This window comes from Panthera onca, chromosome F1, assembly GCF_046562875.1.
Source record: "Panthera onca isolate mPanOnc1 chromosome F1, mPanOnc1 haplotype 2, whole genome shotgun sequence".
Lineage (NCBI taxonomy): Eukaryota > Metazoa > Chordata > Mammalia > Carnivora > Felidae > Panthera > Panthera onca.
This window is the reverse complement of record NC_138355.1, coordinates 54183288-54196904: the sequence shown is the minus strand read 5'-3', so window position 1 is coordinate 54196904 and position 13617 is coordinate 54183288. Positions and strand designations below refer to the sequence as shown.

Sequence of the window (13617 nt, the reverse complement as noted above, 5' to 3'; positions counted from 1 at the left end):
GGAATCCAGGCCTAGAGCTAACAGCCATGGAAGGGAGTAGAAGGCGATACTCCAGTCCCAGTCAAGCCTTCAAATGACTCACTAAAAATTTTGCACCAGAACCAAGCAGCTAAACCACTTCATTTACAGACTACATAAAATAGTAAATTTTTTAAAATTTATTTTTGAGACAGAGATAGAAAGAGAGGGTGGGTCCTAGTGGGGGCACGTGCGTGTGCCTATGTGTGCAAGTTGGGGAGGGGCAGAGAGAGAGAGGGACAGAGAATCCCAAGCAGGCTCTGTGCTCTGAATGCAGAGCCCAACTGGAACTCAATCTGATGAGCCATGAGATCATGACCTGAGCCGAAATTAAAAGTCGGTGGCTTAACCAACTGAGCCACCCGGGCGCCCCAAGATAATTTTTTAAGTCACTAACCTTCAGTTAATTTGTTATATAGCAATAGATGATTAATAGACTATGTTAGTACATATAAATAGTAATATCCCTTTCTATCACAGGCTAAAGTTGAAAATAAAATCTTTCCAGCATTGCAGATAATTGAAATAAAAAAATCACTCACATACACCTTTAGGGTTTTTTTATAGGTGAAAAACAATTGTACTTAGTGTGCTCCTATTTCTGTTTTAGATGCAACATATAATTTATCAATAGAATAATATGCCTTCTCAGATTATTTTTATAATGCTCTCCATGGACTTGGAGGGACGGACAACAAAATTAAGTCATAAAAATGCAGTTGATCTTTGCTGGTTGTGGATTCTGTGTTTGTTTTTTTTTATATTCTGAATTTTTTTTATTATATGAAATTTATTGTCAAATTAGTTTCCATACAACACCCAGTGCTCATCCCAAAATGTGGATTCTGTATTTGTGAATTCACTTACTTGCTAAACTTTATTTTTAACCCCCAAATCAAATCTATTTTGAGGGCTATTTTTGTGGTTATTCGAGGACATGTTCAGAGTAGTGAACTAAGGAGGAAAAAAGGACAGAAATGAGATGGTTCAACCCAAGTTTGAGATTCTAAAGCATTTCAAGATTATAAAGGTATAAGCATGACACCTGAGTTTGGATTTTAGGTCTCCTAGTTGTTTTGTGAAATTCTGCATATGTCACTTCTCCTGCAGTGAGGTCAGTGTTCTGAATAGCAGGGTGGGGTAGTATCTAGAGGACGAATTGCTAGGGTATCAAATTAGACCTATGCATGTATACTTGTTGGCATAATTCCTGGCACATAGTTCCATAAGTCAGTGTTGTTATTGTAGCTGTTAATACTATTATTATAATCCTCAATAAATTTAGGCTGTCTGTAAGACTGAGTTATTCCAAATGACAAGTAATATGGCCACATAAACTCCTCAGGATTTTAGAACAGATAAACAAAAACAAAGCACAATTAGTCTTCACCTTCCTCCTCAAGTAAAACTTATGTGACTCCTGTTTGCCAGAACATTCCAAAGAGAATGTCGTAATTCTTAGATTAAAAAAAAATAGAGTAAAATTATTTGGGAGAAAACTAAGGAGTTTTTTATACTTGTATTTAAGTAGGTGCCTCACAAATAAACATTTTTATGACTACCAAACCCTCTGAATTTTTCATATTGTGAAACACATATATATTTCTCATACAGTGAACTGACTGCGTTGCAGTTGTATTTTCCATTAGGGATGTTATCAGTGTCAATTTAACAAAATTAAGGGAAAAAAAGGAAATACCTGTAGAATTATGACTCATGGGATCACAGATTTAAAAGGCAAAAAAAGAACTTAGAAATTTCACTGATGAATGAAAATCAGAGGGTAAGCTGGCATTTTGTCAAACTAACCCCATTCTTAATGCTGAAGCATCTTAATCTTTCGTAGCACATTCAGCCAGTTTCATAAAAAGGCATTTCAATTTAATTTAAATTGGCTGAAACAATCAGATAGCTTTTTCTCTCCTAAATGACTTGCTTTTGCAATGGATGTAAAAGCTATTAGCTTTTTTTTTTTCTAAAAGTAGGTATGAGGTATGAGGATTTTGTCTCTTGAGATACACTCTGATTATTAATAAAGAGGTTGTGAAAATTGAACATGACTTTCAGCCAACACAGTAACACAGACTTTGTTAAGTGACAAGTGACATTAAGAGCCCTTGAGAGGCAGGTTTCTGTCAGAGAGAGGAGATTCATGTTAGTGTAAAGGGAATAAAATATTACCATTATAGAGAAGTTTAATTTCATTTCTTACCTGAAGATTATAGTAAACTAAAGAGAATTTGTTGTTCAAGAGATTGTTACGACATCTGACTTTGTTAAACTCCTGACAGTCATAAAGAAATCCATGACCGTTTTCCGTTTTCTTCAGATTCTAGAGTTTCTTATTCAATTTTCAGCTCTAGTCTATGCCTCGTAATGATGACATAAACATCTCCATGTTGATTACCGACGTCCTTTCATTTATGGTGTCACAAAATTCTTAAACTCCACAATAATTTGATTGCACATTCTGGGGTCATGCCTTGGATCTTAGCATCGCTCAAAACTGCTCGTCTCTCAAATCCCTGGTTTAATCATAAACTTCTGTCTTCAGTCTTTCTAAGAACAGCTCCTTTTCTCTCCTCTAATGCCTGGTATTTCTGTTCTTCACAGCAGTTTCTGTAATTCTATAATCTCTAACTGAATTAAGATAATGTGGTCAGGAATTTCATAATGCATTTGCATTTGGAATCCTTTAACCTACCACAAATTCCCTGATATTTTTGCAGGAAAAATTTTGGAACATTAGTATTCTGCATTGTTGGTTTTGAGGGTTTTAGGAGAAAGTAGAGAACTTGGTTAGTGGAGCCAACTATAATTCAATTTTTTTAAATTCTTTGAGCCCTTTCTTTTATTCAGGAATGATTAAATAAATCCATTCCTTATGTCTTATGGACATTGCCTATTCTTTCTCTTGGAGTGATTCAATTCTCACTTCTGTGAAAATGCTCTAAAATTGATAAGCTCTAACTTTGATTTTCTAATGAATTCCTTATGTACTGGTTCTATCTATCTATCCATTGTTGATTCATTAAATCCAAAAATTAAAAAAAAAACAAAAAAACACACCTATTCCCTTCTATAACCAATTTTTACTACACACAAACTAGTATATATTCTATATAATGTTTATGGGCAAAAGAATCCATTGATCCATCCATTTATTTGTTCACTTATGCCATTATTTCCTTATTCAAAAATATTTATTAATCACCCACAAGTCAGGCAGTGACCTTGATGATATGACAGGAAGATGAATAAGGCATATTACCTGTACTAAATGACTTAATAGTCTACAATAGAGGATCTGGAGGTAGATATTTAAAAAGCATCATAAAAAGTTTAGTAACAAAGCCCCAGCCAAGAATGTTGCATAATAAGAATAGAACACAGAATGCAATGTATAGAATAGAGAATGCAGAATGAAAATAAATAAAAGAACACAATCATAGGCATAGATGTAGATAATATTTGTAGAATCTACTTGTAGAGAGTTAACTACATATATCTAAATGATCAACAATTATTCCAGACCCAAACGTTATTATATATATGTGTGTGTATATATATATATATATATATATATATATATATATATAGGCTGTCATTTGTTTCATAGCATTTGAATCTTCTTGTATGTTCCTCTGGCACTTAGTATATACCTCTGTAGGTATCACATCTCACTGTAATTACAGATTTATGGTACATATCATTGTCTTCCATGATACAGGTTATTGATGTTAATGACATCATATTTGACTTTATATCTCAGCATCTAATTCAATGTTTTGAACATATTTGACATTGAATTAATGTTGGCTGAAAGGAACCATTAATCATCCAAGTTTCAATATCCTAAAAAACGTGGATTCTAAAGTCACCAAGCCAATGGTTAGATGTTTGGTTCAGTTTATTTCTAGCACCATACACTTGAGCAATTATTTGAGCTCTCTTCCTCAGTTTCTTTCCTATACTCTGGAAAATGACCTACTTCTAAGATTATTGTAAAGATTAATTGATTTGAGCATTAACAGACCTTCACCATAGTCAGTGCAATATAAGATAGCTATTTTATTATGCACTTTCTTTGTCATTTTAAGTAACTTCTACTCTAGTTCACACACACACACACACACACACACACACACACACACACACACATCTATTTTCCCTGATCTTGCAATGGCTCTCAAATGGGTCTTTGTACCACCAGCACCTCTCTCTCCTAACGTATTTTTCACATACCCTATAATTCACACACTTGGACTGTATGGCTCAATGTGACTTTGCGTATATTTATAAACATGTACAGCCATCAACACAGTCAATTAAAAAATTTTTTTTACACCTCAAAAAATAACCCCACATCCTTTAGGTATCTATTCCCCACATCCCCGGTGCCCTCTCACCTAGCCATAAGCGAGCACTAATCTACTTTCTAGATCTATATATTTCCCTATTCTTTTACATGAATGGAATCGTGTAGTATGTGGTCTTTTGTGACTGGGACTAACTTCTATCAGCATAATGTTTTCAAGGTTCATCCGTGTTGTGGCATGTTTCAGTGTTTCGTTACTTTTTATGGTTGAATAAATTTCCATTGTAAGGATATACCATATTTTGTTTATCCGTTTATCCTTTGATTGACATTTTGGTTGTTTCCGCCTTGTAGCCACTATGAGTAATGCTGCTATAAATATTTATGTACAAGCTTCTGTATGGGCATATATTGTTATTTCTCTTGGGAATATATCCAGAAGTGGAATTGCTGGGTCATATGGTAACTCAAAGTTTCAAAGTTTGAGGAGCTGCCAGACTGTTTCCCAAAGCTGCTACATCATTTTGCATTCCAACCAGCAGTGTATACGAGTTCTGATTTATCTCGTCCCTTGCCAATGCTTGCTGTTATCTGTTTTTTTTTTTATTCTAGTCATCCTATTCGTTTTAAAGTGGTATCTCACCGTGTTTTTTTATGTTTATTTGTTTATTTTAATATTTTTTCATATTTATTTATTTTTCAGAGAAACAGAGAGTGCAAGTGGGGTGGGGCAGAGAGAGGGAGGGAGGGAGACACAGAATCCAAAGCAGGCTGCAGGCTCCTAGCTGTCAGCACAGAGCCAGATGTGGGGCTTGAACCCACAAACCGTGAGATCATGACCTGAGCCAAAGTCCTACACTTAACTGACTGAGCCACCCAGGTGCCTCAATATTTTTGTTTTTGTTTTTGAGAGAGAGTGTGAGTGGGGGAGGGGCAAAGAGAATGGGAGACAGAGAATCCCAAGCAGGCTCTTTCAGTTCAGAGCCTGATGCAGGGCTCGAACTCACGAAACACAAGATCATGACCTGAGCCAAAATCAAGACTGGACGCTGAACCAACTGGTTAACCAATGCTTACCCAATCCAGGTTCCCCTCACTATGGTTTTGATTGGCACATCCTTGATGACTAATGTTGAGCATCTTTTTACGTACATATTGGCCATTTGTATATCTATCTTCTTTAGAGAAATGTCTATTCAGAACCTTTTCTCATTTTTAATTGAATTATTTTTTCTTTATTACTGAGTTATACAAGCTTTTGTATATATTCTAGATACTAGTCTTTTATTGGATATACTATTAGCATATGTTTTCTCCGATTATGTGGATGGTCTTTTCACTTTCATCATGATCCTTTGAAACACATCAAACCAAACAAAAGGTTAAAAATAATTTGAATCAAGTCCAATTCATGTATTATTTTCACATCCAGGTACATTTACTTTAAATTGGAAAATTAATACAATAAACTTTAAAACAATCAAAATTGAAGCAAAAAGAAAAAAGCCATCTGATTCCAGGGTATCCAAGTGGGTAAATTTACATAGGCATTTGAAATTCACACAAGGAACAATTGGAAACAACAGTAACACCCTTCCCGTCTCTGAGAGAGAGGTGTTGTCCATCTGTGCCCCATGTGTGCTCCACACACTGTACAAGGGTGTGGCCAACACTGGGCATTCCTGCATGGAGACCTGCCATACTAAAAGGGTGACCAAAGCTAGGCAACACCTCTGTGACCCAGAAGGATGTTTAAATGTTGTGAAGGGGAAGTGTAAATAGCTCTTTCCAGATGTAACATAAAGGTAAATAAGGAGATCTATGAAACGCGTTCAAGAGATTTTTGGGAATGCTGAGGATGTAATGTCTAAGGAAATAAGACAAAGTTTCCAAAAATACTAAATCCCAGCTTTGTTCAGCTGACAGCCAACCACAGAGTGGCTCCTTTAAAGCGATAGAACATTTAGTCTGAGCGATTTTCCTCATTAAACTTCTCAGAGGTGCTCACTCTGGTTTTATCCACAGGTTAAAATCATCTTTGGTAAAGGTGAACAAGAAATACCTCACTGTCCCTAAAACATGCCAGCCAATACGATGTTGGCATGGTGATAAGAAAAGCCAAGAGATGGTCAATGAATGTGCTTGCAGCTTTGTAGGTAAATGCCTTCCAAGGTAGATGTCAAACTGACTTTATCTTGTAATTCATAAAGCTGAGGTAACGTAAGACAAAAGCAGAAGCATATTCCATCAATTGACAAAACTGATAATTAATCGAGAATACTAACTTGTATTCTTGAGATGCAGGAGCAAATACATAGCACCTCAGGTACACACAGGGTATGGTAAGTGTCACATGGCCTGAGTATCACATTCCTTGGTTTCCCATTCAGAGTCACTGCAAACGCCAAACTGAAATTCAGGTCTTGGGTCTCTCCAAAGAACGGTCATTTGCTGTCTCTAGTTCAGTTGCTATAGTGCAATGCCTGCTGGGATAAGGACTAGCAAATTCATCTTCTCTTTTAGAAGGAAAAGTAATGTAACCGCGTTGCAAAAGCAGAGCCAAATCATTGCTTTGGTGGGTATTGCAGTCGTGCTCTTGTTTTTCCTTCAGAAACTGATGTCATTTGTTTTTTTTGAAGCCAAACAGTTGAAAAGAAGATGAAATTCAGTCAAAAAGAAGGTCGAAGTTGGTATCTGTAAAAATTCCTTTCACCTCATCAGCAACTGTCTTTGAAAACCCAAGCTGCTACAAGGAGAGCATAGAATCTTGCTCATGAATCCTGAAGGATATTCTCCCCAGTGAGATCTTTTTGTAGGACACTGTGACAGGTAGCCCAATAGTAGGATGATTTATGATCATCAAATCCTTCACTTCATTGCTCAGCTGAACTATGAACAGAATAGGGAAGTAACACACATTTTTTTTTTTCTAACTGGATCATCTTAACCTATCCATGCACATCAGCAGGAAGAGAGAACTTATCAAAGACAATGTCATCTGCCACCAAATTTAGTGTTATTCTTGGTCTCTAGTGAAAAACAGTTTCATTCAAGGCATTTGTCCACTTCTTTTCAACTTCCATTTGCTGTGTAGCAGGTCCCCCAAAGAGCAGATTGATTGCTTTGGGTTTTGTGATTGTGCAAGAAATAAGAGGATTTATAAGGTGCTTTCCCATTACACTAAAAATACTTCCCGTTACGCTAAGATAAATTGCCAGCTTGATAGAGAGCAATGTAGGTGTACAGCATCCCCTTATTTCTTGTTTTCTTTGGTTCAGAAACATGAACTGTCCTATCACATTTGGACTCCACATCAAAGTCTTGCGTATTCAATACCAAATAGGCATTATTCTCAGCATCATCTTTGAACCTGTGGTGGTATTTACAATTGGCTGATATTTGGGCCTCCTGCTCAGGTAAAGTTGGATGGAGTTCTGTTACAGGCACATGGGAGGGTGTAGACATGGCCATCCATGGGGAACACACTGCTGAGCCACAAAGGAGCTGCAGTCACTTCAAAAGGTGTCTCAGCTGCTGGTTGTCCCCATCCCACCCCCCATCATATACACTGTTAGGGTTTCTACTGCTGCAGAAGAACCAAAACCTTGGGTACTGCTGTTGACCTCTCCAGGCCCTGCATGATTCCACTTGCCATTGGTTTCATCTAAGTGCTACAGATCTGCTTAGGAAACCCTAATTATCTATGTTACCTTTTGTTACTGATCTTTTGTTGTCATATTTAGTTTCTTTGCCAAATCTAAATTCATAAAGATTTACTTCTATATTTTCGAGAGTTTTGTAGTTTTAGCTTTTATATTTAGGTCTTGGATCCACTGTGAGTAAATTTTTGTATGTGTTGTGAGGTAAGAGCCCAACTTCATTCTTTTACGTATGGTGTTGATCTCAGCATCATTTGTTAAGGGTTATTCATAAAATGACCTTTAAACTTTTGTGGGAAAACACTTGACTGTAGATGTAACTTCTGGATTCCCTTTTGTAGACTATTGATCTGCATGTCTACCCGAATGCAACACTGTTTCGATTATCACAGTCACTGCTTTGTAGTAAGTTTTGACATGGGGAAGTATGTGTCCTCCTGCGTTTTTTGTTTTTTGGTTTTTTTTTTAATTTTCTTCAAGATTGTTTTTGCTATTTTGGGTCCCTTGCATTTCCACTTGAATTTTATAATTAGTTTGTCAATTTCTACAAAGTTTTCTGAGATTCTGACAGGGATTGCATTGAATCTCTGGATCACTTTGGAGAGGCATTACCATTATAAGTCTTTTGGTCCATGAACATGGGATCTTTTTCTATTTATTGAGATCTTTAAAATAATTTCTAACAATGTTTTGTAGTTTTCAGAATATAAGTTTTATAGTTTTGTTACACTTAACACAATTTTTGAAAAGTTTTTATGTATTTACTTTTTTAGTAATCTCTATAACCAACATGAGATTTGAACTCACAACCCTGTGATCAACAGTGACATACTCTTCTAACTGACTTAGCCAGGCACTCCACATTGAATCTTATTTGTATTCTTTTTGATGCTATTGTAAATGAAATTTCTTTATTAAATATGTTTTCAGATTGTTCATACAAATGTTTAGAAATACAAATGGTTTTTCTATATTGACCTGTATCTCACAACCTCACTTGAATTCATTTATTGGTACTAATAGTTTTTTGGTGAATTCTTTGAGGATTTATTGTGTACGAAAGCATCTGTGGATAGAGGTGGTTTACTTCTTTTCTAATCTGGATGCCTTCCATCTCCCCACCCCCCTACCACTCTTTTCCTAATTTCTCTGGCTGGAATCTGCAACACAACGTTGAATACAAGCAGTGGGACTGGACTTCCTTGTCTTCGTCATGAAGGAAACACAGCTAGTCTTCTTCCATTAAGTCTGATATGAGCTGTGAGTTTTCAAGTTTAGAAAGTTTTTTTCTTTCTTAGTTTGCTGAATGTTTTCTTCATGAATGTATGTTAGGTTTTTTTGTTGCTGCTGTTATTTGTTTTCAAGTAATTATGCTGCATGCATTGAGATGATCTTTGCAGTTTTTTTTTTTTTTTCTAATTCTATCAATAGGAGTGCTATTGCATTAATTGATTTTTGGATATGAAACAACCTTTCCATCACTGGGGTAAATTCTACTTGGTCATGGTATATAATTCTTTATATATGTTGTTGGAATCATTTTGCTAGGATTTTGTTGAGGATTTTGCATCCATATTCATAAGAGGTATTAGTATGTAGTTTTCTTTCCTTGTGATTTCTTTGTCTGATTTTGATATAATACTGGCCTCATTAAGTAAATTGAGAAGTGTTCCTTCCTCTTCTATTTTGTGGAAGTTTGCAAAAAAAATGGTATTCTTTGAACATGTGGTAGAAATCAGGAGTGAAGTCATCTGGACTTGGTCTTTTCTATGTTGGTAGTTCTTTTGTTTGTTTGGTTTTGTTTTTAATTGATAAAATTTTGGCACTTGTAGTTCTAATCAAGTTGTCTATTTCATCTTGAGTCAGTTTTGGTAGTTTATGTCATTCTAGAAATTTGTGTTTTTTACCTAGGTCAGCTGGTTTGTTGGCATACAGTTGTTCACAGTATTGCTTTACATTACTTTTTATTTTTGTAAGATTGGTAACAATATCCTTTCTTTCATTTCTGATTCTAGCCATTTCAGTCTTCTCTCTTTTTCCTTTGGTCGAACTAGTTAAACATTTGTCAGTTTTGTTGATGTTTTCAAAGAACCATGGTTTGGTTTCATTGATTTTATTGTTTTCCAATTCTCTACTTCATTAATTTTTTATTTAATTTCTTTTCTTCTTTTTTTTTCTTGCTTTAGGTTTAGCTTGCTCTTTTCCTAGAGTGTTAAGTAGATCGTTAGGTTATTGATTTGAGATTTTTCTTTTTTCTTAATACAGGGATTTATAGCTGGAAATCTTTTTCTAAGCACCACTTTACCCACATTTCATAAGTTTTCATATGTTATATCTTTATTTTCATTCATTTAAAATTACTTTCTGATTTCCCTTTTGATTTTTCTTTGACCTATTGGTTACTTAGACAAGTAAGTGTTTTTTAAAATTTCCATAAGGTTGCAAGTTTCCTGAAATATCAACTGTTGTTGATTTCTAATGTAATTCCATTATTTTCAGAGAACACAGTTTCTTTGTTTTTTTTTAATGTTTATTTTTGAGAGAAAGAGAGAGAGAGAGAGCATGAGTGGAGGGGCAGAGAGAGGAGGAGGCACAGAATTCAAAGCAGGCTTCAGGCTCTGAGATGTCAGCACAGAGCTCAATGTGGGTTTGAATTCACAAGCCATGAGATCATGACCTGAGCTGAAGTCAGCCACTTAACAGACTGAGCCACCCAGGTGCCCCAAAGAGAACGTATTTTATTTTATTTTCATTATTTCAATTAATTGAGCTTTCTTTTGTGGCCTTAGTGCATGGTCCAACCTAGAGAATGTTCTATATGTCCCTGAAAATAAAGAATATTCTGTTGTTGGGTCATATGTTCTGCAGCTTTCTGTAAGATCCAGGTAGCTTATAGTATTGTTCAAGACTTTTATTTCCTTGTTGATCTTGGTCTAGTTGTTATGTACATTAATGAAAGTGGATGTTATGGGTTGAATTGTGTCATCTTAAAAAGGATATATTGTTATCCTAATCCCCAGTACCTTCAATGTGAAAACAGAGCTTTTGCATACTTAATGAAGTTAAGATGAAGTAGTTGGGCTTTAATCCAGTACCTTAATACAGTATGATTCGTGTGCTTGTATTCAGAGGAAAACTTGGACACGGTCACAGATACACAGGGAGAATGACACATGCAAACACAGAGAAACCCAGACAAAGAGGGAAGATAACCATGTGAAGATTGAGGCAGAGATTAGAGTTATGCCCAAAGTCAAGGAACACCTTGGGCCAGCAGACGCTGGAAGAGACCAAAAGACCTATGGATTTTGGAAAAAGCATGATCCTGCCAACACTATGGTTTTGAACTTCTAACCTCCAGAACTGTGAAACAATAGAGCTATATTTCATTAGTCATCTGGTTTGGGACACTTTTTTTATGGCAGCTCTAGGAAACTAATACATTAGAGCATTGAAGTCTCCAGTGGTTATTGTTGAGTTGTCCATGTCTTCCTTGACTGAGTTATTTTTGCTTCATGTATTTGATGCTCTCGTATTAAGTGAATATATTTGATAATTATCATATACTCCTTATAAATTAGCCTCTTTATTATTATAAATATATCTATCTCTAGTAACATTTTTTTTTGTTTTAGCATCTATATTTCTTCTTCTTAATGTAGCCATTGCAGCTTTCTTGTGGTTGATGTTTCATTAATGAAATTAAAATTCTAAATTAGGAAATATTCACTCAATACAAACAAAAACAGTAAAAAATACAGAATAAAAAAGATGAGATATATACAAAAAATGTGTCATGACAGCTATAATATTCAATAGCTATTGTGGAAATGATTAAAATTAAGAAGTCTCAACTTCTCAAAATTCTGAAAGATTTTGTGTAGAACTGGAATTATTTCTTCCTGAAGGTGTTTGGTAAAATTTCCTAGGGAAATCATCTAGGCCTGGAGTTTCTTTGAAAAATGGGTTTTAATGTCCAAACCAGTTTCTTTGATAGATTTTGGAATATTAAGTTGTGTACTAATTATATTAACTCTGAGTAAGATATAATGGTTTGTGTCTTTTAAAGAATTCTTCTGATTCATTTAAGTTGTTGACTATTGGAATGAAGTTGCTCATAATCTTCCTACAGCAAAGTTTTTAATATTTGTATGCTGTGTATTGATGATCCCTCTCTCATTTGTGATATTGGTAATTTGTGTCTTCACTCTTTTTTTTCTTGCTCAGTGTGCTTGGAGATTTAATAATTTTATTGTTTAAAAGAACCAGCTTTCGTTTCATTGAGATATCTATTATTAAATTTTATTTCTATATCATTGCTTTCCTCTCTGATCTTGATTATTTTTCTTCTTTACTTTGATCTTCTTTTTCTAGTATCTAAAGTTGGACACTAAGGCATTGATTTGAGAACTTTTTTTCATTTTTAACCTAGTTATTTAGCAACTATAAAATTTTTTTCTAAGGACTACTTTAGCTGCTATCCAATAAATTTGGATAAAGTGTTGCTTGTTTGAGTTGGAAAACCATTAAGATACAAAAGCTTTGTAAGTTGTCTCACTACGCTTTTCCCGGACAGTTTTTACTTCTACTACTTTATGTCCAATGCAATTCCAACCACACACATTTATTGAATAGTTCTCTCTAGTAGTTAATCGCATACAAGTGTATAATGTTTCTTATGTACATACCTTTTATATTTGACAAGCTTTTTATCAATTTAAAGGTACAAATTGTAGTGGGTTTTTAGTTTGTTGTTTATTTTTTTTTTAATTGCAGTTTGTTTTTAATGTGTACGTAAAATATCTAAACTCAGACTATGAAGGAAAATTGGTTAAAATGAATTGATTTCAATTCATTTGAATTGAAACATGGGTTAAATTTGCAGTTGAAATAACATACTTGGAAAAATAATGAAAACAACCAGGTTATTTTTAAATTTTTTTTTTTTTCAACGTTTTTTATTTATTTTTGGGACAGAGAGAGACAGAGCATGAACGGGGGAGGGGCAGAGAGAGAGGGAGACACAGAATCGGAAACAGGCTCCAGGCTCCGAGCCATCAGCCCAGAGCCTGACGCGGGGCTCGAACTCACGGACCGCGAGATCGTGACCTGGCTGAAGTCGGATGCTTAACCGACTGCGCCACCCAGGCGCCCCAGGTTATTTTTATATATACGAAAAAAAGTTTTTATTTTCTTCACTACAGACAGGCCTGAATCAAGGAAAATAATTTGTTTCCTTCAAGAGAAACATACTGGTTTTTAATTTTATCAGTCTGAGATAAGAAGACAAAGTTAGGAAATTGATTAGAAAATCTATAAACCTATGAAAGTCTGGACAATACCATACATATCTTAATTTAAGTCATTTTGATCTAGATAATATATTGTGTCAATTAGTGTCACTTTCATGTTACCTTGTAACTATGTTGTTGTTGTTGTTGTTGTTGTTGTTGTTGTTTTAAAGTTCCTACTCTTTGGGGCCCCTGGGTGGTTCAGTCAGTTAAGCATCTGGGGTCCTAAACTCACAATCATCATGGGATCCAGCCCCGTGTCAGGCTCCACGCTGGGCAGGGAGCCTGCTTAAGATTTTTTCTCTTCCCTCTCCCTCTTCTCCTCCCTGCT

The 13617-nt window shown here is 35.2% G+C and overlaps 1 pseudogene; it reads right to left on the bottom strand.

Annotated features, from left to right (window-relative positions):
- Nucleotides 1-6368: 6368 nt before the first annotated feature.
- Nucleotides 6369-7811, bottom strand: LOC132685829 (lipid scramblase CLPTM1L pseudogene; annotated as a pseudogene).
- Nucleotides 7812-13617: the final 5806 nt, after the last annotated feature.